The sequence below is a fragment of the Pristiophorus japonicus genome, chromosome 4 (assembly GCF_044704955.1).
Source record: "Pristiophorus japonicus isolate sPriJap1 chromosome 4, sPriJap1.hap1, whole genome shotgun sequence".
In the NCBI taxonomy this organism is placed as follows: domain Eukaryota; kingdom Metazoa; phylum Chordata; class Chondrichthyes; family Pristiophoridae; genus Pristiophorus; species Pristiophorus japonicus.
The window spans coordinates 16,298,369-16,324,177 of NC_091980.1; the positions used below are offsets into that span (position 1 = coordinate 16,298,369).

Here is a 25,809-nt window from a genome sequence, read left to right on the forward strand (position 1 = left end):
GTATTATACCCTTACCTCATTGAGTCGTTATTCGAGCGATTGCAGATACAAAAACTGGCACTGAGGTTACGAATTTCCACACACAATATGTCTAACCTAAGCAACTTCCAACAATTCGCTGATGGGGAAGATTGGGATGCCTTTGTGGAAAGGCTAGAACACTTTTTCATTGCAAACGACCTGGCTGGGGACTCACCGACCTCGATGGCAGACAAGCGCAGAGCCATCCTGCTCAGCAGTTGTGGGCCCACTCTTCATGGCCTCATCAGGGACCTGCTAGCCCCAGTGAAGACGACAACCAAGACCTATGCGGAGCTCGTAACTTTAATACAAGAACAACTCAAACCTAAAGAGAGTATCCTCACAGCCAGACACCGGTTCTACACCCACCGGCGGCCCAAAGGCTAAGAAATTGCTAAATATGCTGCAGATCTGAGAAGTTTGGCTGCACCGTGTGATTTTGGCGACTACCTCACCGAAGCACTAAGGGACATCTTCTTTATTGGAATCGGCCACGAGGGCCTTCTCCATAAACTGCTCTCTGCGGATACTCTGGTCACCCTGCAGAAGCAATCAAAGTGAGCCAGGCATTCATGATTTCGGTCTGCGACTCCAAGAGGATGATGACTTCCCCCCCCGCCCAGGACTCTAACCCGACCAGTACAATGAACCGAATGGCACCTTTCAGAGCCAAGACTGCTACCCTGAGTCCCGCAACCCTGAGTCTGCCACACGGGGCCAACCAGCTAGTCCCGTGCTGGCGCTGTGGAGGAAACCACAGGGCCCACCAGTGCTGATACAATGACCATACCTGAAAAGGCTGCAACACCAAAGGTCACCTTCAGCGAATGTGTAGAAGAGGTTTCACTCACCGAGTCGCTGATGAGTTGGCCGATCACCCGGGCCCCAGTGCTGATGAAGATGATGCGGCTCAGCCCCTGGAAGAGGTGTACGGAGTGTATACCTGCTCCACCGAGAGTTCCCCATGGAAAATGGAAGTAGAAATCAACGGTGTTCCAGTCTCGATGGAGATCGACACAGGGGCGAGCCAATTGCTGATGAATCAGATGCCCTTCGAGAAACTCTGGAACAATCCCGCCGAATGACCCACAATGTCCCCAATCCAGGCAAAGCTGCTCACCTACACAAAAGACACCATCCCAGTCATTGGCAGCGTGGATGTCCAGGTGTCCCATGGCGGCGTGATGACGAGCTTCCTTTGTGGATCTTGCTCCACCACTGAGGAATCCTCCAACAGTGACATACCCATAGGGTCTATGTATGGGGGGGGGGGGGGGCGAAGGGGAAATGGATGTGGGCAGCCACGAACATACCCACACAATCCTCACCACAACCCCCCACCATCCACCACACATCAACTCCCCATGTCATGGCAATAAGGACTTAGGAAAGACTTAGGGGAGAGTGTTGTTATGTTTGTATGTTAATGTATGTACTGTAACACTAGACCATTGAATGTACCTTCACCCTGTATACACTATACCTGTACCACCAGAGGGTGCTACTGCTGGAGACCTAAGGGTCACCTGTACACTGCAGGTAACCCAGTATAAAAGGGAGCTCACCTCTTGGTGTCCTCACTCTAGGAGCTGCAATAAAGGACCAAGATCACTACAGTTCAAGTACTATACCCTTACCTCATGGAGTCATTGTTAGAGTGCTTGCATATACAACAACAGCCATTAATGGTGGGGCAAAGGAAGTTTGGGAATGCACCAGAGGCAAGAATTGGAGGAATGCAGAGCTGTCGGAAGGCTGTAGGTCTGGAGGAGGTTGCAGAGGTAGGAAGGGTTGAGGCCACAGAGATGCTGGACCAAACGACCTCCTTCTCAGCTGTAAAATGGGCCCAAAATTGGTGAAAAATAAGTGTTGTCCAATGAGATCCTGATGATACTTTGGGAGGAACTTTCATGGAAAAATCTGGGAAAGACCGCCCGGTGGCAAAAATGGGACTCACGCCGATTCTGGGCGGCAGTGGGCGGTAGCTCCCATTCTTGGCGGCAAATGCGATCCTCAGTAAGGTAACGCCGAGGATTGAGTCAAGCCCAGGGTGGGGGGGAAACTGATGAAATAAAACATTTTCAAAACATAATAAAAACCACTAGAAATCCTTCAGGGGACCCCATCCACCTAAATACCTGCAGAAAATAGAAAGGAAAGAAGTGCACTAACCTTTATTTGCAGATCTTCATACTTACCTTTGAGGTTAGACCTGCCTCCACACGGGGGTCCTTCCCCCTGCTGGAGCGGAGGACCGCCCGGACCAAACTGGCAGCTCGGCGGGCAGGAGGACACTTCTGGGTGTTGCACGTCGGCGCACGCCAGCGGACGGTACCCAGCAGCCTTCTCTCCCCGCTGGCGAGAGGCCTGTGCCAAACTCGCGCGGAGGGGAGAGCGCCCAGTAACCAGGGAGAGTGCCAAGAAAACTCGTCCACCAATTTGGGGCCCATATGATTCTATTCTATGATTTGAACGTGAGGGTGAAATTTCTTTAATCGAGGCATTTCCGGTGCGGGTGTAGGTACGGTGGCAAAGTGGTTCTGTGACTGGACAAGTAATCCAGAGGGCTGGACTAATAATCCGGACACATGAGTTCAAATCCCACCACGGCAGCTGGGGAATTTAAATTCAGTTGATTAAATAAATCTGGAATTTAAAAGTTAGTGTCAGTAATGGTGGCCATGAACCTACCGGATTGTTGTAAAAACCCATCTGGCTCACTAATGTCCTTTAGGGAAGGAAACCTGCTATCCTTACCCGGTCTGGACCTGTATGTGACTCCAGACTCACAGCAATGTGATCGACTCTTAACTGCCCGCTGAAATGGCCATGCAAGCCACTCAGTTGTAACAAAACCTGTACAACAAAGTCAGCACTGTGGGAGCACCTTCACCACACGGACTGCAGCTGTTCAAGAAGGCGGCTCACTACCACCTTCTCAATGGTACTTAGGGATGGGCAATAAATGCTGGACTTTGCCCACATCCCATGAACCAATAAATAAGAAAAATGGGTCAGCGAGCACAGGAGTGATGGGTGAACGGGACTTGGTGTGAGTTAGGGTATGAGCAGCAGAGTTTTGGATGAGCTCAAGTTTATGGAGGATGGAAGATGGGAGACCAGCAAAGAGAGCTTTGGAGTAGTCAAGTCTGGAGGCTGCAAAAGCACGGATGAGGGTTCCAGCAGTAGATGGGTTAAAAGCCAATTTATATTCCAGTTTGCTGCCAATAGATCCTCTGAGGTTGGTAGCAAGCCAACAAGCAGTAATATACTCCTGCCACTCATGGCAACAGTTACAATGAAACCACTTTTCTATCAGTCTTTTAATTTTGGATTCCAGAAACCTTATGTCAATGAACCAACTCCAACTGTCTGTGCTGTTTAATCAGGTTTCAATAAACGAGCAACAGATTTATAGAACCAGTTTCTCCATGTCTTAAAAGTCTAGTATTGGTCAATAGAAAGATATTTAACTTCATTAATAAAAACATAAGAATATAAGAAATAGGAGCAGGCAGGAGTAGGCCATATGGCCCCTCGAGCCTGCTCCGCCATTTAATAAGATTAGGGCTGATCTTCGACCTCAAATCCACTTTCCCGCCCGATCTCCATATCCCTTGACCCCCTAGACTCCAAAAATCTGTCTATCTCAGCCTTGAATATATTTAGGGACTCAGCATCCAGGGCAGAGAATTTCAAAGATTCACAACCCTCTGAGTGAAGAAATTCCTCCTCATCTCGGTCTTAAATGGCCGACCCCTTATCCTGAGACTGTGCCCCTGATTTAATGGGAGAAGCTGCCTCATAGGGCAGAATTTTCCGGGGTGGTAGCGGGTCTGATCGGTGGCGGTCCGGGTGGGAATGTTGTTATTTTTGACAACGGGACAGGAGCTCGCTGCCATCCCACCCCCACGTACCTTTTCCCCAGGCACATCTCTCATCGCAGAGCCGACCCGACCAACAGCGGCGAGCGACCCAATTGAAATGATTATCAACTAGTTTACAGGCACTTACAGGCTTTTCTCCGTCTACATTTTAAATTTCCGTGTATGGCCAAACCCACTGCAGGGACTTGAGCAGATGATCTAAGTTGATACTTTGCTGCAGTGCTGAGAGAGTTCTGCACTGTTGAAGCTGTTGTCTTTCAGTTTGCCTTGGTTGGATGCAAAAGGTCCCAGAGCATTTTTTTTTTGGATCAGTTTTCCCTGGTGTCCTGGTCAACATTTAGCCTTCAACCAATTCCCAAAAAACAGATTATTTGTTCATCGAGGTGTTGCTGTTCGAGGGAGCTTGCTGTACGCAAATTAGCTGCTGCCTTTTCTACAACGGTGACTACAATACAAATAAAAGTATCATACTATAAAGCACCATGGGGAAGTGGCAGACAATATAAAAATGCAAGTTTTTTCATTACGTTACTCGCACAAACAATGCTCCCGTTAAGCTGTGTGGCGGCACAGCGGTCTGGAGGTCCCGAGCAACCCGCTCACCTGCTTTCACATGGAACAAACCGTGCACGCCCGAAAATTTGAATGTGCCGCACTGCCAGTTAAAGGGACCACACACCTAAAATAAAAATTCGAGGAAAGGTGGCCCCACAAATGACCCCTGAGCATGCCAAGTCAGCAGCCTGATCGATAAAGGATACCGAGATTATTATCAGACAAATGGAAAATCAGCAACATTGTTAACAAGGCTGCTAGCTCTTCCTCACCTGCACTAAAAATCAACATGATCTTAGCAAAGCATTTAATCTGCCAGCTGCGTAAAAGGTATTACAGTTACGATGACAACATGTCCATTTGCTTATTTGTCTGACAGGGCACATAGAAACATCGAAAATAGGTGCAGGAGTAGGCCATTCGGCCCTTCGAGCCTGCACCACCATTCAATATGATCATGGCTGATCATGCAACTTCAGTACCCCATTCCCACCTTCTCTCCATACCCTTTGATCGCTTTAGCCATAAGGGCCACATCTAACACCCTTTTGAATATATCTAATGAATTGGCCTCAACAACTGTCTGTGGTAGAGAATTCCACAGGTTCACAGTTCTCTGAGTGAAGAAGTTTCTCCTCATCTCGATCCTAAATGGCTTACCCCTTATCCTTAGACTGTGACCCCTGGTTCTGGATTTCCCCAACATCGGGAACATTCTTCCTGCATCTAACCTGTCCAATCCCCTCAGAATTTTCTGTGTTTCTATGAGATCTCCTCTCATTCTTCTAAATTCCAGTGAATATAAGCCTAGTTGATCCAAGTGCATAATCGGCAAACAGAAAATACAGAGGAATGCAGAGGCATCTGGGGTCCTTGTACATGAAACACAAAAAGTTAGCATGCAGGTTCAGCAAGTAATTAGGAAAGCAAATGGAATTTTGGCCTTTATTGCAAGAGGGATGGAGTATAAAAGCAGAGAAGTCCTACTACAACTGTACAGGTTATTGGAGAGACCACACCTGGAGTACTGCATGCAGTTTTGGTCTCCGTATTTAAGGAGGGATATACTTGCATTGAATGCTGTCAATAGAAGGTTCACGAGGTTGATTCCTGAGTGAAGGGGTTGTCTTATGAAGATACGTTGAGCAGGTTGGACCTATACCCATTGAAGTTTAGAAGAATGAGAGGTGATCTTATTGAAATGTATAAGATGCTGACAGGGCTCAATAGGTTAGATGCAGAGAGGATGTTTCCCCTCATGGGGGAATCTAGAACTTGGGGCTATAGTTTCAGAATAAGGGGTTGTGCATTTAAAACGGAAATGAGGAGGAATTTCTTCTCTCAGAAGGTGGTGAATCTTTGGAATTCTCTACCCCAGAGAGCTGTGGAGGCTGGGTTATTGAATATAGTTAAGGTGGAGATTAGACAGATTTTTGAACGATAAGGGAGTCAAGGGTTATGGGGAACATAGAAACATAGAAACATAGAAAATAGGTGCAGGAGCAGGCCATTCAGCCCTTCTAGCCTGCACCACCATTCAATGAGTTCATGGCTGAACATGAAACTTCAGTACCCCCTTCCTGCTTTCACGCCATACCCCTTGATCCCCCGAGTAGTAAGGACTTCATCTAACTCCCTTTTGAATATATTTAGTGAATTGGCCTCAACTACTTTCTGTGGTAGAGAATTCCACAGGTTCACCACTCTCTGGGTGAAGAAGTTTCTCCTTATCTCGGTCCTAAATGGCTTACCCCTTATCTTTAGACTGTGACCCCTGGTTCTGGACTTCCCCAACATTGGGAACATTCTTCCTGCATCCAACCTGTCCAAACCCGTCAGAATTTTAAACGTTTCTATGAGGTCCCCTCTCACTCTTCTGAACTCCAGTGAATACAAGCCCAGTTGATCCAGTCTTTCTTGATAGGTCAGTCCCACCATCCCGGGAATCAGTCCAGTGAATCTTCGCTGCACTCCCTCAATAGCAAGAATGTCCTTCCTCAAGTTAGGAGACCAAAACTGTACACAATACTCCAGGTGTGGCCTCACCAAGGCCCTGTACAACTGTAGCAACACCTCCCTGCCCCTGTACTCAAATCCCCTCGCTATGAAGGCCAACATGCCATTTGCTTTCTTAACCGCCTGCTGTACCTGCATGCCAACCTTCAATGACTGATGTACCATGACACCCAGGTCTCATTGCACCTTCCCTTTTCCTAATCTGTCACCATTCAGATAATAGTCTGTCTTTCTGTTTTTACCACCAAAGTGGATAACCTCACATTTATCCACATTATACTTCATCTGCCACGCATTTGCCCACTCACCTAACCTATCCAAGTCACTCTGCAGCCTCATAGCATCCTCCTCGCAGCTCACACTGCCACCCAACTTAGTGTCATCCGCAAATTTGGAGATACTACATTTAATCCCCTCGTCTAAATCATTAATGTACAATGTAAACAGCTGGGGCCCCAGCACAGAACCCTGCGGTACCCCACTAGTCACTGCCTGCCATTCCGAAAAGTACCCATTTACTCCTACTCTTTGCTTCCTGTCTGACAACCAGTTCTCAATCCACGTCAGCACACTACCCCCAATCCCATGTGCTTTAACTTTGCACATTAATCTCCTGTGTGGGACCTTGTCGAAAGCCTTCTGAAAGTCTAAATATACCACATCAACTGGTACTCCTTTGTCCACTTTATTGGAAACATCCTCAAAAAATTCCAGAAGATTTGTCAAGCATGATCTCCCTTTCACAAATCCATGCTGACTTGGCAGGGAAGTCGAGTTGAAGCCAGGATCAGATCAGCCATGATCTTATTGAATGGTGGAGCAGGCTCGAGGGGCCAAATGGCCTGCTCCTGCTCCTATATCTTATGTTCTTCTCAAAACTGGAAGTATATATATATCTGCATGTAAATAATAAACATTGTTAAAAGTGGGGGTGAAAAGAACAGAAAAGTATTATCCTGAGCTTTGAGTTAAACACAATTCAGCCATTCAGTGAGAACTCTAAAGAGGCTCATGTTGGGTTCTCTACTTGCTTCAGGTCTCATCCTTAAACACATGTTGTTACAAACAAATGCAAGATATAAAAACTGTATGAGAGAAAGCAAACAGGAAAAGGTGTTAGGCCTATCAAAGCAATTCTTTTCAACTGAGTGTGTGTGATTTGTATTTCTGTGAGCTTGCTCAATGTATTTAATCTCCCCAAGGACTCGGAATAGCCACGGGTAAACATCCAAAAGGAGAAAGCTGTGAAATTTCTCTTTGATCCCTATAGGTAGTTGAACAGAGACTCTGAAATATTAATCTTGCGATGCAGTCTACATCATTCAAACATTGGTGGCAGTGGGTCTCAAAGTCTTCAGGGCTGACGATCCCATGCTCCCCAGCCAGCACCCTGTTCGGGGGCCGTCTGGATGGATTACAGCAGTGAGTCACAAGACTGAGAGGAGAATTTGCATCCGTAACTTAAGATTCATATTTGCAGGTGAAGGCACTTTTTGAATTAAAAGGTTCGAAAGAAAAATGACCTGAACGGCAGCTTTTGTTACCGCCACGTGAAAGCCAAGATTTGGAAAATTTACGCAATCACATCGCAGATGTGACCAGGTCAGCCTGGTGATGCATTTTTTTTTTTTACACATCTAAGCGGCAAGAAGGTAGCTGGAAATAACAGCTGTGGCTCAGTGGGTCGCGCTCTAATCTCTGACGCAGAAGGTTCTGGGTTCAAGTCTCCCTCCAGAGACTGGAGTGCTTTTGGTAGAATCTGAGAAATTTACAGCACGGAAGGAGGATATTTGGCCGGCTGAAAAACTGCTACCCAGCTTAATCAAAGTTTCAAGCTCTTGGCCCGTACTCTGCAGCACTTCGAGTGCACATCCAAGTACTTTTTAAAAAGTGATGAAGATTTCTGCCTCAACCATCCTTTCAGGCAATGAGTTCCAGACCCCCACCACCCTCTGGGTGAAAACATTTCTCCTCAACTCCCGTCTAATCCTTCTACTAATTACTTTAAATCTGTTCCCCTGGTTCTTGACTCATCTGTTAAGAGATATAGGTCCTTCCTATCCACTCTATCTAGGCCCTTCATAATTTTATACACCTCAATCAGGTCTCCCCTCAGCCTCCTCTGCTCCAATGAAAACAACCCCAGTCTATCCAATCTTTCCTCATAGCTATAATTCTTCAGTCTCAGCAACATCCTCATGAATCTGCGGCAATGGAGCTGAGGGTGGATGAACTCGGGAGCATGCACGATGCTGAGAATGACGTGAATAGCACGTTTAGTGAATTGGTCTTACCGCAGGTGAAGCATACACAGCCAGATAGGGAATAGATGACCAACAGGGGGGAGCAGCAGGAGCCAAGTTCATGGCACTGTGAGTGGCTCTGCTGCACAGGAGGGCAGGAAAAAGAGTGGGAGAGCTATAGTGATAGGGGATTCGATTGTAAGGGGAATAGATAGACATTTCTGCGGCCGCAACGGAGACTCCAGGATGGTATATTGCCTCCCTTGTGCAAGGGTCAAGGATGTCTCGGAGCAGGTGCAGGACATTCTGAAAAGGGAGGGTGAACAACCAGTTGTCGTGGTGCATATAGGTACCAACGATATAGGTAAAAAATGGGATCAGGACTTACAAGATGAATTTAGGGAATTTGGAGTTAAATTAAAAAGTAGGACCTCAAAAGTAGTAATCGTAGGATTGCTACCAGTGCCACATGCTAGTCAGAGTAGGAATCGCAGGATAGTTCAGATGAATACGTGGCTTGAGGAGTGGTGCAGAAGGGAGGGATTCAAATTCATGGGACATTGGAACCAGTTCTGGGGGAAGTGGGACCAGTACAAACCGGACGGTCTGCACCTAGGCAGGACCGGAACCAATGTCCTAGGGAGAGTGTTTGCTAGTGCTGTTGGGGAGGCGTTAAACTAATAGGGCAAGAGGATGGGAACCGATGCAGGGAGACAGAGGGAAGTAGAATGGGGACAGAAGCAAAAGATAGAAAGAAGAAAAGTAAAAGTGGAGGGCAGAGAAACCTAAGGCAAAAAGCAAAAAGGGTCACGTTACAACAAAATTCTAAAGGCGCAAGGTGTGTTAGAAGGACAAGCCTGAAGGCTCTGCCTCAATGCAAGGAGTATTCGGAATAAGATGGATGAATTAACGGTGCAGATAGCAGTTAAAGGGTATAATGTAATTGGCATCATGGAGACATGGCTCCAGGGTGATCAAGGCTGGGAACTCAACATCCAGGGGTATTCAACATTTAGGAAGGATAGACAGAAAGAAAAAGGAGGAGGGGTGGCATTGCTGGTTAAAGAGGAAATTAATGCAATAGTAAGAAAGGACATTAGCTTGAATGATGTGGAATCGGAATGGGTGGAGCTACGGAATACCAAGTGGCAGAAAACGCTAGTGGGAGTTGTGTACAGACCACCAAACAGTAGTAGTAAGGTTGCGGACAGCATCAAACAAGAAATTAGGGATGTATGCAATAAAGGTACAGCAGTTATCATGGCTGACTTTAATCTACATATTGATTGGGCTAACCAAACTGGTAGCAATGCAGTGGAGGAGGATTTCCTGGAGTGTATTCGGGATGGTTTTCTAGACCAATATGTCGAGGAACCAACTAGGGAGCTGGCCATCCTAGACTGGATGTTGTGTAATGAGAAAAGACTAATTAGCAATCTTGTTGTCGAAGACCCTTGGGGAAGACTGACCATAACATGGTAGAATTCTTTAATAAGATGAAGCGTGGCACAGTTAATTCAGAAACTAGTGTCCTGAACTTAAGGAAAGGTAACTTCGATGGTTTGAGGCATGAGTTGGCTAGAATAGACTGGTAAATGATTAAAGGTTTGACAGTGGATAGGCAATGGCAAACATTTAAAGATCACATGGATGAACTTCAGCAATTGTACATCCCTGTCTGGAGTAAAAGATAAAAAGGGGAAGCTGGCTCAACCGTGGCTAACAAGAGAAATTTAGGTTAGTGTTAAATCCAAGGAAGAGGCTTATTAATTGGCCAGAAAAAGCAACAAACCTGAGGACTGGGAGAAATTTAGAATTCAGCAGAGGAGCACAAAGGGTTTAATTAAGAGGGAGAAAATAGTGTACGAGAAGAAGCTTGCCGGGTACATAAAAATTGACTGCAAAAGCTTCTATAGATATGTGAAGAAAAAAAGATTAGTGAAGACAAACATAGGTCCCTTGCAGTCGGATTCAGGTGAATTTATAATGGGGAACAAAGAAATGACAGACCAATTGAACAAATATTTTGGTTCTGTCTTCACAAAGGAAGACACAAATAACCTTCCAGAAGTACGAGGGGACCGAGGGTCTAGTGAGAAGGAGGAACTGAAGGAGATCCTTATTCGGCAGAAAATTCTGTTAGGGAAATTGATGGGATTGAAGGCCAATAAATCCCTGGGGCCTGATAGTCTGCATCCCAGAGCACTTAAGGAAGTGGCCCTAGAAATAGTGGATGCATTGGTGATCATTTTCCAACAGTCTATCGACTTTGGATCAGTTCCTATGGAAAGGAGGGTAGCTAATGTAACACCACTTTTAAAAAAATGGAGGGAGAGGAAAAACGGATAATTATAGACCGGTTAGCCTGACATCAGTAGTGGGGAAAATGTTGGAATCAATTATTAAGGATGAAATAGCAGCGCATTGGGAAAGCAGTGACAGGATCAGCATGGATTTATGAAAGGAAAATCATGCTTGACAAATCTTCTGGAATTTTTTGAGGATGTAACTAGTAGAGTGGACAAGGGAGAACCAATGGATGTGGTGTATTTGGACTTTCAATAGGTCCCACACAAGAAATTAGGGTGCAAAATCAAAGCACATGGTATTGGGGGTAATATACTGATGTGGATAGAGAACTAGTTGGCAGACAGGAAGCAGTGAGTCGGGATAAACGGGTCCTTTTGAGAATGGCAGGCAGTGACTAGTGGAGTGCTGCAGGGCTCAGTGCTGGGACCCCAGCTCTTTACAATATACATCAATGATTTGGATGAAGGAATTGAGTGTAATATCTCCAAGTTTGCAGATGACACTAAACTGGGTGGCGGTGTGAGCTGTGAGGGGAATGCTAAGAGGCTGCAGGGTGACTTGGACAGGTTAGGTGAGTGGGCAAATGCATGGCAGATGCAGTATAATGTGGATATATGTGAGGTTATCCACTTTGGGGGCAAAAACGCGAAGACAGAATATTATCTGAATGGCGGCAGATTAGGAAAAGGGGAGGTGCAACGAAACCTGGGTTTCATGGTTCATCAGTCATTGAAAGTTGGCATACAGGTACAGCAAGCAGTGAAGAAGGCAAATGGTATGTTGGCCTTCATAGCCAGGGGATTTGAGTACAGGAGCAGGGAGGTCTTACTGCAGTTTACAGGGCCTTGGTGAGGCCTCACCTGGAATATTGTGTTCAGTTTTGGTCTCCTAATCTGAGGAAGGACGTTCTTGCTATTGAGGTAGTGCGGCGAAGGTTCACCAGACTGATTCCCGGGATGGCAGGACTGACATATGAGGAGAGATTGAATCAACTGGGCCTTTATAGATTGGAGTTTAGAAGGATGAGAGGGGATCTCATAGAAACATGTAAGATTCTGACGGGACGGGGCAGGTTAGATGCGGGTAGAGTGTTCCCGATGTTGGGGAAGTCTCGAACCAGGGGACACAGTCCTGGATAAGGGGTGAGCCATTTAGGATTGAGATGAGGAGAAACTTCTTCACTCAGAGCATTGTTAACCTGTGGAATTCCCTGCCGCAGAGAATTGTTGATGCCAGTTCATTGGATATATTCAAGAGGGAGTTTGATATGGCCCTTATGGCTAAGGGGATCAAGGGGTATGGAGAGGAAACAGGAAAGGGGTACTGATGGAATGATCAGCCATGATTTTATTGAATGGTGGTGCAAGCTTGAAGCGCCGAATGGCCTACTCCTGCACCTATTTTCTATGTTTCTATGTTTCTATCTGCTCTGTACCCTCTCCAGTGCAGTTGATGTTGTGTATATGAACTTTAAAATGGTGTTTGTTAACGTACGATGTAATAGACTTATTCGCAAAATTTAATCCTATTGATGTCACAGTGGCTGTGTTAATAAGAAATTGGTTTCGGGACTAAAATCAGCAGAAGTGGTGAAGGGCTCTTTTTCAGACTGAAGGGAAATGTGTAATGGTGTCTCCCAGGGCTCGGAATTTGTTGGGACCACTGCTCTTTTTGATGACCTGGTCTTGGGGGTACAGGGTGCGAATTGAAAGTTTGCAGATGACAAAAAACTCAGAAATATATTCAACAGTGAGAAGGATGGTAACAGACATCAGGAGGACACAAACAGAGCGATGAAATGGCTGGTAATATAACAGGTTAAATTTAATGCAGAGAAGTGTGCAATGATGAATTTTGGGAGGAAAAATGAGGAGAGGCAATGTAAACTAAATGGTACAATTTTATCGAGGGTACAGGAACAGACAATCCTGGGGCTGCACTACAGAAGCCTTTACAGGTGGCAGGACAAGATGAGAAGGCTGTTAAAAAAGCATACAGGATCCTTAGCCTAATTAATGGAGGAATAGTGTATGTTCTTATGTTCTTATAAAAGCAAGGAAGGTATGTTAAGCCTTTATAAATCACTGGTTGGGCCCCAATTGGAGTATTGTGGCCAATTCTGGGAACCGCACTTTAGAAAGGATTATGACGCATTAGAGAGGGTGCAGAGGAGATTTAATAGAACGATAGCAGCTCAGCAGGATGACTACAGAGTCAACTCTCCATTGCAAGTAAAATAAATTACTTGTGTTTGAATCTAAATAGACTGTGACGAGGTTACTTACTTTAATCATCACATCAGAGGCTTCCGCAGTCCAAGTGCATGCCTCCCCCAGCCGAAGCGCCTTACCCCAGTCCAAGTACATCTCTCCACCACAACCCCACCCCCCCTGCCCCCCGCCCCACCATATATGGGGCAAGCATTGTGTACGGATTGTTAACAGGTTTATTGGGTATGAAGTGAATAGTAACAGTGTCGTGACTTCTGGTTATCATCCACTCCTATGATGTCCCATATAGGGGCTTGTAAGAACGTGATCCATCTTTTCTGAGTTCCCTCTCTCCCCTCCAATCCCCCCCATCCATCGGAGTCTCTAGCCCACCAGTCTCTCTCTCACCCAGTCTCATTTTTTCTCTCTTCCTCTCCCCCAGTCTCTCTCTCTCTCTCTCTCTCTCTCTCTCTCCCACCACAGTCTCTCTGCGAACTCAACATCCAGGCGTATTCAATATTCAGGAAGAATAGAGAGAAAGGAAAAGGAGGTGGGGTAGCATTGCTGGTTAAAGAAAAGTAAAAGTGCAGAGCAGAGAAACCCAAGGTTAAAAGCAAAAAGGGCCACATTATAACAAAATTCTAAAGGGGCAAATTGTTTTAAAAAGACAAGCCTGAAGGCTCTGTGCCTCAATGCGAGGAGTATTCGTAATAAGGTGGATTAATTAACTGTGCAGGCAGCAAGTAACGAATATGATATAACTGGCATCACGGAAACATGGCTCCAGGGTGACCAAGGCTGGGAACTCAACATCCAGGGGTATTCATCATTCAGGAAGGATAGACAGAAAGGAAAAGGAGGTTGGGTGGCGTTGCTGGTTAAAGAGCAAATTAATGCAATAGTAAGGAAGGACATGAGCTTGGATGATGTGGAATCGGTATGGGTGGAGCTACGGAATACCAAAGGGCAGAAAACGCGAGTGGGAGTTGTGTACAGACCACAAAACAGTAGTAGTGAGGTTGGGGACGGCATCAAAAAAGAAATTAAGGATGCGTGCATCAAAGGTACAGCAGTTATCATGGGCGACTTTAATCTACATATAGATTGGGCGAACCAAACTGGTAGCAATGCAGTGGGGGAGGATTTCCTGGAGTGTATTAGGGATGGCTTTTGAGACCAATATGTCAAGGAACCAACTGGAAGGCTGGCCATCTTAGTGAGGGTGATGTGTAATGAAAAAGGACTAATTAGCAACCTTGTTGTGCGAGGCCCCTTGGGGAAGAGTGACCATAATATGGTAGAATTCTTTATTAAGATAGAGAGTGACACAGTTAATTCAGAGACTAGGGTCCTGAAATTAAGCAAAGGTAACTTTGATGGTATGCGACGTGAATTGGCTAGAATAGACTGGCGAATGATACTTAAAGGGTTTACAGTGGTTAGGCAATGGCAAACATTTAAAGATCACATGGATGAACTTCAACAATTGTACATCCCTGTCTGGAGTAAAAATAAAACGGGGAAGGTGGCTCAACCATGGCTAACAAGGGAAATTAAGGATCATGTTAAATCCAAGGAAGAGGCATATAAATTGGCCAGAAAAAGCAGCAAACCTGAGGCTGGGAGAATTTTATAATTCAGCAGAGGAGGACAATGGGTTTAATTAGGAGGTGGAAAATAGAGTATGAGAGGAAGCTTGCTGGGAACACAAAAACTGACTGTGAAAGCTTCTATAGATATGTGAAGGGAAAAAGATTAGTGAAGACAAACGTAGGTCCCTTGCAGTCAGATTCAGGTGAATTTATAATGAGGAACAAAGCAATGGCAGACCAGTTGAACAAATACTTTTGTTCTGTCTTCACCGAAAGAACACACAAATAACCTTCCGGAAATACTAGGAGACCAAGGGTTTCTGAGAAAGAGGAACTGAAGGAACTCCTTATTAGGCGGGAAATTGTGTTAGGGAAATTGATGGGATTGAAGCCGATAAATCCCTGGGGCCTGAGAGTCGGCATCCCCGAGCACTTAAGGAAGTGGCCCCAAAATTAGTGGATGCATTGGTGATCATTTTCCAACAGTCTATTAACTCTGGATCAGTTCCTATGGACTGGAGGGTAGCTAATGTAAAACCACTTTTTACAAAAGGATGGAGAGAGAAAACGGGTAATTATAGACCGGTTAGCCTGACATCAGTAGTGGAGAAAATCTAATAATCAATTATTGAAGATGAAATAGGAGCGCATTTGGAAAACAGTGACAGGATCGGTCCAAGTCTGCATGGATTTATGAAGGGGAAATCATGCTTGACAAATCTTCTAGAATTTTTTGAGGATGTAACTAGTAGAGTGAACAGGGGAGAAACAGTGGATGTAGTGTATTTGGACTTTCAAAAAGCTTTTGACAAGGTCCCACACAAGAGATTGATGTGCAAAATTAAAGCACATGGTATTGGGGGTAATGTACTGACGTGGATAGAGAACTGGTTGGCAGACAGGAAGCAGAGAGTTGGGATAAATGGGTCCTTTTCAGAATAGCAGGCAGTGACTAGTGGGATGCCGCAGGGCTCAGTGCTGGGATCCCAGCCATTTACAATCGACACTAAAGAGTCAGATGAAGGAATTGAGTGTAATATCTCCAAGTTTGCAGATGACACTAAGCTGGGTGGCGGTGTGAGCTGTGAGGAGGACGCTAAGAGGCTGCAGGGTGACTTGTACAGGTTAGGTGAGTGGGCAAACGCATGGCAGATGCAGTATAATGTGGATAAATGTGAGGTTATCCACTTTGGTGGCAAAAACACAAAGGCAGAATATTATCTGAATGGCGGCAGATTAGGAAAAGGAGAGGTGCAACGAGACCTGGGAGTCATGCTATATCAGTTATTGAAAGTTGGCATGCAGGTACAGCAGGTGGTGAAGAAGGCAAATGGTATGTTGGCCTTCATAATTGGAGATTTGAGTATAGGAGCAGGGAGGTCTTAATGCAGTTGTACAGGGCCTTGGTGAGGCCTCACCTAGAATATTGTGTTCAGTTTTGGTCTCCTAATCTTGCTATTGAGGGAGTGCAGCGAAGGTTCACCAGACTGATTCCCGGGATGGCAGGACTGACATATGAGGAGAGACTGGATCGACTGGGCCTGTATTCACTGGAGTTTAGAAAGATGAGAAGAGATCTCATGGAAATATATAAAATTCTGATTGGACTGGACAGGTTAGATGCAGGAAGAACGTTCCCGATGATGGAGAATCCAGAACCAGGGGACATAGTCTAAGGATAAGGGGTAAGCCATTTAGGACTGAGATGAGGCAAAACTTCTTCACTCAGAGAGTTGTTAGCCTGTGGAATTCCCTTCCTCAGAGATTTGTTGATGCCAGCTCATTGGATATATTCAAAAGAGAGTTAGATATGGCCCTTATGGTAAAGGGATCAAAGGGTATGGAGAGAAAGCAGGGAACAAGTACTGAGGTGAAGGATCAGCCATGATCATATTGAATGATGGTGCAGGCTCAAAGGGCCAAATGGCCTACTCCTGCACCTATTTTCTATTTTTCCATGTTTCTATGTTTCTAAAGAGGAAATTAACACAATAGTAAGGAAGGACATTAGTTTGGATGATGTGGAATCAGTATGGGTCGAGCTGCGGAACACCAAAACGCAGAAAACGCTAGTGGGAGTTGTGTACAGACCACCAAACAGTAGTCATGAGGTTGGGGATGGCACCAAACAGGAAATTAGGGATGCATGCAATAAAGTTTCAGCAGTTATCATGGGTGACTTTAATCTACATATAGATTGCGCGAACCAAACTGGTAGCAATACGGTGGAGGAGGATTTCTTGGAGTGTATAAGTGATGGTTTTCTAGACCAATATGTCGAGGAACCAACAAGAGAGCTGGCCATCCTAGACTGGGTGTTGTGTAATGAGAGAGGATTAATTAGCAATATTCTTGTGCGAGGCAGCTTGAGGAAGAGTGACCATAATATGGTAGAATTCTTGATTAAGATGGAGAGTGACACAGTTAACTCAGAGACGAGGGTCCGAAACTTAAAGAAAGGTAACTTCGATAATATGAGACGTGAATTGGCTAGAATAGACTGGCGAACGATACTTAAAGGCTTGACTGTGGATAGGCAATGGCAAAAATTTAAAAATCACATGGATGAACTTCAACAATTGTACATCCCTGTCTGGAGTAAAAAATAAAATGGGGAAGGTGGCTCAACTATGGCTAACAAGGGAAATTAGGGATAGTGTTAAATCCAAGGAAGAGGCATCTAAATTGGCCAGAAAAAGAAGCAAACCTGAGGACTGGGAGAAATTTAGAATTCAGCAGAGGAGGACAAAGGGTTTAATTAGGAGCGGGAAAATAGAGTATGAGAGTAAGCTTGCAGGGAACATAAAAACTGACTGCAAATGCTTCTATAGATATGAGAAGAGAAAAAGATTAGTGAAGACAAATGTAGGTCCCTTGCAGTCAGAATCAGGTGAATTTATAATAGGGAACAAAGAAATGGCAGACCAATTGTACAAATGCTTTGGTTCTGTCTTCACGAAGGAAGACACAAATAACCTTCCGGAAATACTAGGGGACCGAAGGTGTAGCGAAAAGGAGGAACAGAAGGAAATCCTTATTAGGCAGGAAATTAGGTTCGGGAAATTGACGGGATTGAAGGCCGATAAATCCCTGGGGCCTGATAATCTGCATCCGAGAGTTCTAAAGGAAGTGGCCCTAGAAATAGTGGATGCATTGGTGGTCATTTTCCAACAGTCTATCGACTCTGGATCAGTTCCTATGGACTTGAATGTAGCTAATGTAATACCACTTTTTTAAAAAGGAGGGAGAGAGAAAACAGGGAATTATAGACCGGTTAGCCTGACATCGGTAGTTGGGAAAATGTTGAAATCAATTATTAAGGATATAATAGCGTCGCATTTGGAAAGCAGTGACAAGATCGGTCCAAGTCAGCATGGATTTATGAAAGGGAAATCTGCTCGACAAATCTTCGAGAATTTTTTGATGACATGGGAGTGGACATGGGAGTGGAGATGGGAGAGAACCAGTGGATGTGTTGTACAGGCAACTCTCGATTATCCTTACACAGATCTAACGGAGAACCCGCTGTAATGGCGTTTTAAAAAACTGTTGCACACGTGAATATCTCGATCACCTCAAGTGTCAATCAGACATAAATTGACTCAGGCGTGCACCCCTTTCTCACATCTCACTGACACAGGCATTAATTAACTGTCACACACGTGACAATCTCCATCACTTCAACTAGCAAGCACACATACATTGAAGCAGGTGCGGAAGTCTTTCTCATTTTGCAACTGCCACATGCATTGAAAGCAGTTCAAGCAGTCGGGTGCACATGGGTTAAAATGTCTTGTGGAGGCACTAAAAGAAATGAAAGGTATTGTGCATTCAGCAGAAGTTAGAAATGATAAAGAAGTATGAAGCTGGCAAGAGTGTGCGTAACTTGATGGAGGAATATGAAGTTGGATCGTCAACAATTTACGATATCAAGAAGCAAAAGAAAGATCTTGAAAAATTCACCGGGGCTTCTGAATCTCCTGTGAAGGTAATGGTCCGCAAGAATTTGCAAAAGCCCGAAGCTTGACAAACTAGATCAGGTGCTTTATGAATGATTTGCTTTGAAGCAGTCTGAAGGTGTGGCAATTTCAGGGCCAATGATTATAGCAAAGACTAAGGACTTCAAGACGAGAATCAATCCAGATGAAGAGTGCATTTTCTCAGAAGGCTGGCTCACACGATTTAAGCAGCGCCATGGCATTCGCCAGTTGGATGTGTCGGGCGAGAAAAGATCAGTAGACAATGAGGCTGCACAGAATTATGCAAGAACATTTGCTGGAATGGTGCAGGAAATTAAATTGACCGCAGATCAAATGTACAACGCCGATGAGACTGGCTTACTGTGGAGTTGTTTGCCGACTGCTATGTTGGCTGCCGCAGGCGAGAAGGAAGCTGCAGGCTTTAAGATGAATAAGGAGAGGTTAACAATCTTAAATTTTGCAAATGCCTCTGGTGAACACAGACTTCCACTTTTAGTGATAGGCAAATCAAGATGACCACGTGCTTTAAAGGGAATTGCTCATTTACCAGTCAGCTATAAGGCTCAGAAAAGTGCATGGATGGACAAGGACATATTCATGGAATGGTTCTCAACAGAATTCGTCCCCCAGGCTCGAGGAAACATGAAGAAAATAGGCAAACCTAATGGGAAGTGTGTGCTGCTTCTGGACAATTGCAGAGGACACCTGCATGAGTCAAAATTAATGTCAGTTGTTGCATGCTATCTGCCCCACAAAGTGACCTCACTCATTCAACCTATGGATCAGGGTGTCATACAAAACTTCAAGTACCACGATAAGAAAACTTCATGCACAGATTGATTAATAGCGGTCTATCAATCATTGATTTCCAGAGAGCATACACTGTTAAAGATGCCATCTTGGCATGCTCTCTGGCATGGAGAGAAATAAAAAACGTTACACTGATGAGGTATTGGCGCAAGTTGTGGCCCAATGTCATGATTGAAGACAGTGCTTCTGATGTCGAAGAATTCGAAGGTTTCTATGCTGGGGCTAATACAGAACAGGCTGTCAAAGAAATTATGGAAATTGTCAGCAGTGCTCACGATACAAACGCACTTAAGTCCCGAGCAGAAGATGAGATTGCTAAGTGGCTACATGTTGACGTCGACACAGCTGTAGCACAATCATATATCGACGAGCAACTTATCAGCATAGTCACCAATAAAGACAAATCTGATGAAGAGATGAGCGATTCAGACACTGAGATTAAAGTAAAAGAAAGGAAAACTTGGACACGTGCTGAAGAAGCAATGAAATATGTCGCAGGTTTCTTTGAGGAGAATTCTCATTTCACTTCTCATGAGGTTCTGCAAACTCATATCAACATTTTAATGAAGAAGAAAATGAATTCATTTAAACAAGCAGATATCAGATCGCTTTTTTAAAAATCAAGCTCAGTTAGAAACATAGAAACATAGAAAATAGGTGCAGGAGTAGGCCATTCGGCCCTTCGAGCCTGCACCACCATTCAATAAGATCATGGCTGATCCTTCACCTCAGTACCCCATTCCTGCTTTCTCTCCATACCCCTTGATCCCTTTAGCCGTAAGGGCCACATCTAACTCCCTCTTGAATACATCCAATGAACTGGCGTCAACAACTCTCTGCGGTAGAGAATTCCACAGGTTAACAACTCTCTGAGTGAAGACGCTTCTCCTCATCTCAGTCCTAAATGGCCTACCCCTTATCCTAAGACTGTGTCCCCTGGTTCTGGACTTCCCCAATATTGGGAACATTCTTCCCGCATCTAACCTGTCCCGTCCCGTCAGAATCTTATACATTTCTATGAGATCCCCTCTCATCCGTCTAAACTCCAGTGTATAAAGGCCCAGTCAATCCAGTCTCTCCTCAAATGTCAGTCTAGCCAACCCTGGAATCAGTCTGGTGAACCTTCGCTGCACTCCCTCAATAGCAAGAATGTCCTTCCTCAGATTAGGAGACCAAAACTGAACACAACATTCCAGGTGAGGCATCAGCAAGGCCCTGTACAATTGCAGTAAGACCTCCCTGCTCCTATACTCAAATCCCCTAGCTATGAAGGCCAACATGCTATTTGCCTTCTTCACTGCTTGCTGTACCTGCATGCCAACTTTCAATGACTGATGAACCATGACACCCAGGTCTCATTGCACCTCCTCTTTTCCTAATCTGCCGCCATTCAGATAATATTCTGCCTTCGTGTTTTTGCCACCAATGTGGATAACCTCAAATTTATCTACATTATACTACATCTGGCCATGCATTTGCCCACTCACCTAACCTGTCCAAGTCACCCTGCAGCCTCTTAGCATCCTCCTCACAGCTCACATCGCCACCCAGTTTACTGTCATCTGCAAACTTGGAGATATTACACTCAATTTCTTCATCCAAATCATTGATGTATATTGTAAAGAGCTGGGGTCCCAACACTGAGCCCTGCGGCACTCCACTAGTCACTGTCTCCCATTTCGAAAAGGACTCATTTATCCCGACTCTCTGCTTCCTATCTGCCAACGAATTCTCTATCCATGCCAGTACATTACCCCCAATACCATATGCTTTGATTTTGCACACCAATCTCTTGTGTGGGACCTTGTCAAAAGACTTTTGAAAGTACAAATGCACCACATGCACTGGTTCTCCCTTGTCCACTCTACTAATTCCATCCTCAAAAAATTCCAGAAGATTTGTCAAGCATGATTTCCCTTTCATAAATCCATGCTGACGAGGACCGATCCTGTCACTGCTTTCCAAATGCGCTGCTATTTCATCCTTAATAATTGATTCTAACATTTTCCAACTACTGATGTCAGGCTAAAAGGTCTAGAATTACCTGTTTTCTCTCTCCCTCCTTTTTTAAAAAGTGGTGTTACATTAGCTACCCTCCAGTCCATAGGAACTGATCCAGAGTTGATAGACTGTTGGAAAACGATCACCAATGCATCCACTATTTCTAGGGCCACTTCCTTAAGTACTCTGGGATGCAGACAATCAGGCCCCGGAGATTTGTCAGCCTTCAATCCCATCAATGTCCCCAACACAATTTCCTACCTAATTAGGATATCCTTCAATTCCTCCTTCTCACTAGACCCTCGGTCCCCTAGTACATCCGGAAGGTTATTTGTGTCTTCCTTCATGAAGACAGAACCAAAGTATTTGTTCAATTGGTCTGCCATTTCTTTGTTCCCCATTATAAATTCACCCGAGTCCGACTGCAAGGGACCTACGTTTGTCTTCACTACTCTTTTTATCTTCACATATCTATTGTTTTAACACTTTCAACTCTTTTATCATAATAAAATAATTTCGAGACGATATGAATCCATTGTCATGTATTTTATTACCTTCACGCTATGATAACATGAACTACGTCTTCGTGGTTGGTTCTATCACTGTCAAATTTCAGCTCTGAGACGGCAAAATCGTTTACCCGGAATGGACCAATCCCCGAGGGTTGCCTGTATTTGGACTTTCAAAAGGCTTTTGACAAGGTCCCATACAAGAGATTGGTGTGCAAAATTAAAGCACATGGTATTGGGGATAATGTACTGGCGTGGATAGAGAACTGGTTGGCAGACAGGAAGCAGAGAGTTGGGATAAATGGGTCCTTTTCAGAATGTCAGGCAGTGACAAGTGGGGTACCGCAAGGTTCAGTGCTGGGACCCCAGCTATTTACAATATACATTAATGAATTAGATGAAGGAATTAAGTGTAATATCTCCAAGTTTGCAGATGACACTAAGCTGGATGGCAGTGTGAGCTGTGAGGAGGATGCTAAGAGGCTGCAAGGTGTCTTGGACAAGTTAGGTGAGTGGGCAAATGCATGGCAGATGCAGTATCATGTGAATAAATGTGAGGTTATCCACTTTGGTGGCAAAAACAGGAAGGTAGAATATTATCTGAATGGTGACAGATTAGGAAAAGGGGAGGTGCAAAGAGACCTGGATGTCATGGTACATCAGTCATTGAAAGTTGGCATACAGGTACAACAGGCAGTGAAGAAGGCAAACGACATGTTGGCCTTCATAGCGAGAGAATTTGAGTATACTGCAGTTGTATGGGGCCTTGGTGAGGCCACACCTTGAATATTGTGTACAGTTTTGGTCTCCTAATCTGAGGAAGGACATTCTTGCTATTGAGGAAGTGCAGCGAAGGTTCACCAGACTGATTCCCAGGATGGCAGGACTGACATATGAGGAAAGATTGGATCGATAAGGCTTATATTCACTGGAATTTAGAAGAATGAGAGGATATCTCATAGAAACATATAAAATTCTGACAGGATTGGACAGGTTAGATGCAGGAAGAATATTCCTGATGTTGGGGATGTCCAGAACAAGGGTCATTGTTTAAGGATAAGGGGTAAGCCATTTATGACCGAGACTGGGAGAAACTTCTTCACTCAGAGAATTGTGAACCTGTGAAATTCTCTGCCACAGAAAGCTGTTGAGGCCAGTTCGTTAGATATATTCAAAAGGGAGTTAGATGTGGCCCTTATGGCTAAAGGGATCAAGGGGTATGTAGAGAAAGCAGGAGTGGGGTACTGAAGTTGCATGATCAGCCATGATCATATTGAATGGTCTACTCCTGCACCTATTTTCTGTGTTTCTATGTGTCTCTCTCTCTCTCCCTCCCCCAGTCTCTCTCACTTACCCCCCAGCCTCTCTCTCTCTCTCCCAGCCTCTCTCGCTCTCTCTCCCAGCCTCTCTCTCTCCCCTCAGCCTCTCTCTCTCTCTTCCCAACCTCTCTCTCTCCGCACCCCAGCTTCTCTCTTTTCCCTCAGCCTCTCTCTCTCCCCTCCACCCTCTCTCTCTCCCCCCCTCCAGCCTCTCTCTCTCTCCCCCCAGCCTCTCTCTCTCCCCCCCAGCCTCTCTCTCTCTCTCCCCCCAGCCTCTCTCTCTCCCCCAGCCATTCTATGACTCTCTCTCTCCCTCTCTCTCTCCCAGTCTCTCTCTCTCTCTTCCCCCAGCCTTTATCTCTCTCTCTCCCCTGCAGTATCTCTCTCTCTCCCCTGCAGTCTCTCTCTCTCTCCCCAGCCTCTCTCTCTCTCCCTCCCAGCCTCTCTCTCTCTCCCCAACCTCTCTCCCGCCCCTAATCTCTCTCTCTCTCTCTCTCTCTCTCTCCCAGTCTCTCTCTCTCTCTTCCCCAGCCCCTCACTCTCCCTCTCCCCATCCTCTCTCGCTCTCTCTCCCCCGGCCTCTCTCTCTCTCTCTCCCCCCCCAGTCTCTCTCTCTCTCTCTCCCCCAGCCTCTCTCTCTCTCCCCAAGCCTCTCTCTTTCTCTCTCTCTCTCGCCCGCCTCTCTCTCTCCCCACAGACTCTCTCTCTTTCTCGCAAGCCTCTCCCCCTCTCCTCACCCTCTCTCTATCCCCCACTCTCTCTCTCCTCTCCAGCCACTCTCTCTCTCTCCCCAGCCTCTCTCTCTCCCCCCAGTCTCTCTCTCTCTCCCAGTCTCTCTCTCTCTCTCTCTCCCCCAGCCTCTCTCCCTCCCCAGCCTCTCTCTCTCCCCAGCCTCTCCCAATCTCTCTCTCCCAGTCTCTCTCTCTCGCTCTCTTTCCCTCCAGTCTCTCTCTCTCCCCAGTCTGTCTCTCTCGCTCCCTCCAGTCTCTCTCTCTCTCTCCCTCCAGTCTCTCTCTCTCTCTCTGTCTCTCTCTCTCTCTCCCCCCAGCCCCCCCTCTCTCTCTCTCTTCCCCCAGCCTCCCTCTCTCTCGCTCCCCCCAGTCTCTCTCTCTCTCTCTCCCCAGTCTCTCTCTCTCCCCAGTCTCCCTCTCTCTCTCCCTCCAGTCTCTCTCTCGCTCTCTCTCTCTCTCCCCAGCCCCCCTCTCTCTCTCTCCCAGTCTCTCTCTCTCTCTCTCTCTCTCTCCCCAGCCTCCCTCTCTCTCTCTCCCCCCAGTCTCTCTCTCTCTCCCCCCAGTCTCTCTCTCTCTCCCAGTCTCTCTCTCTCTCTCTCTCCCCCAGCCTCTCTCCCTCCCCAGCCTCTCTCTCTCCCCAGCCTCTCCCAATCTCTCTCTCCCAGTCTCTCTCTCTCGCTCTCTTTCCCTCCAGTCTCTCTCTCTCCCCAGTCTCTCTCTCTCGCTCCCTCCAGTCTCTCTCTCTCTCTCCCTCCAGTCTCTCTCTCTCTCTCTGTCTCTCTCTCTCTCTCCCCCCAGCCCCCCCTCTCTCTCTCTCTTCCCCCAGCCTCCCTCTCTCTCTCTCCCCCCAGTCTCTCTCTCTCTCTCTCCCTCCAGTCTCTCTCTCGCTCTCTCTCTCTCTCCCCAGCCCCCCTCTCTCTCTCTCCCAGTCTCTCTCTCTCTCTCTCTCTCTCTCCCCAGCCTCCCTCTCTCTCTCTCCCCCCAGTCTCTCCCTCTCTCTCTCTCCCCAGCCCCCCTCTCTCTCTCTCTCCCCCAGTCTCTCTCTCTCTCCCCAGCCTCCCTCTCTCTTTCTCCCCCTAGTCTCTCTGGGCCCCACGACCGCCGCTCTCGGCCCCGGGGGAGTAGAGATTCGGGGGGTGGGGGAAGAGAGTCGGGGTCGGGGGGAGCCGGGTGGCAGAGAGTTGGACGGCGGGGAGGGGGGGCAGAGTCAGGGGGAAGAGAGCCAGAGTGGGGGGAGTTGGGGGGAAGACAGTCGGGGGGCGGGGGGAGAATCAGGGGGAAGAGAGTCGGGGCCTCAACAGAGTCTCAGGCCTCAGGTCCTGCTTCTCGGCACCTCGTGGAGGGAATGATTCGGGCCGGGGAAGGTGGCTGGAGGTGCAGGGAGGGGGGGAACGGAGCTTGACAGGGGCTTGTCGCATATCTGTCAAAAAAAGTGCGGTACAAATAGTTACTAGCCAGATTTAATGTGTTTGGCAAAAGAGCCAGAGGCAGCATGAGGAAAATATGTTTTACTGAGCGAGTTGTTCCAGAATGCACTGCTTGCAAGGATCGTGGAAACAGATTCAGTCATAACTTTCAAATGGGAATTGGATTAATACTTGAAGGGAAAGTTTACAATGCTATGG

The 25,809-nt window shown here is 46.1% G+C and overlaps 1 pseudogene; it reads left to right on the forward strand.

Moving 5' to 3' along the window:
* Positions 1 to 17,678: 17,678 nt before the first annotated feature.
* Positions 17,679 to 19,654, forward strand: LOC139262431 (jerky protein homolog; annotated as a pseudogene).
* Positions 19,655 to 25,809: the final 6,155 nt, after the last annotated feature.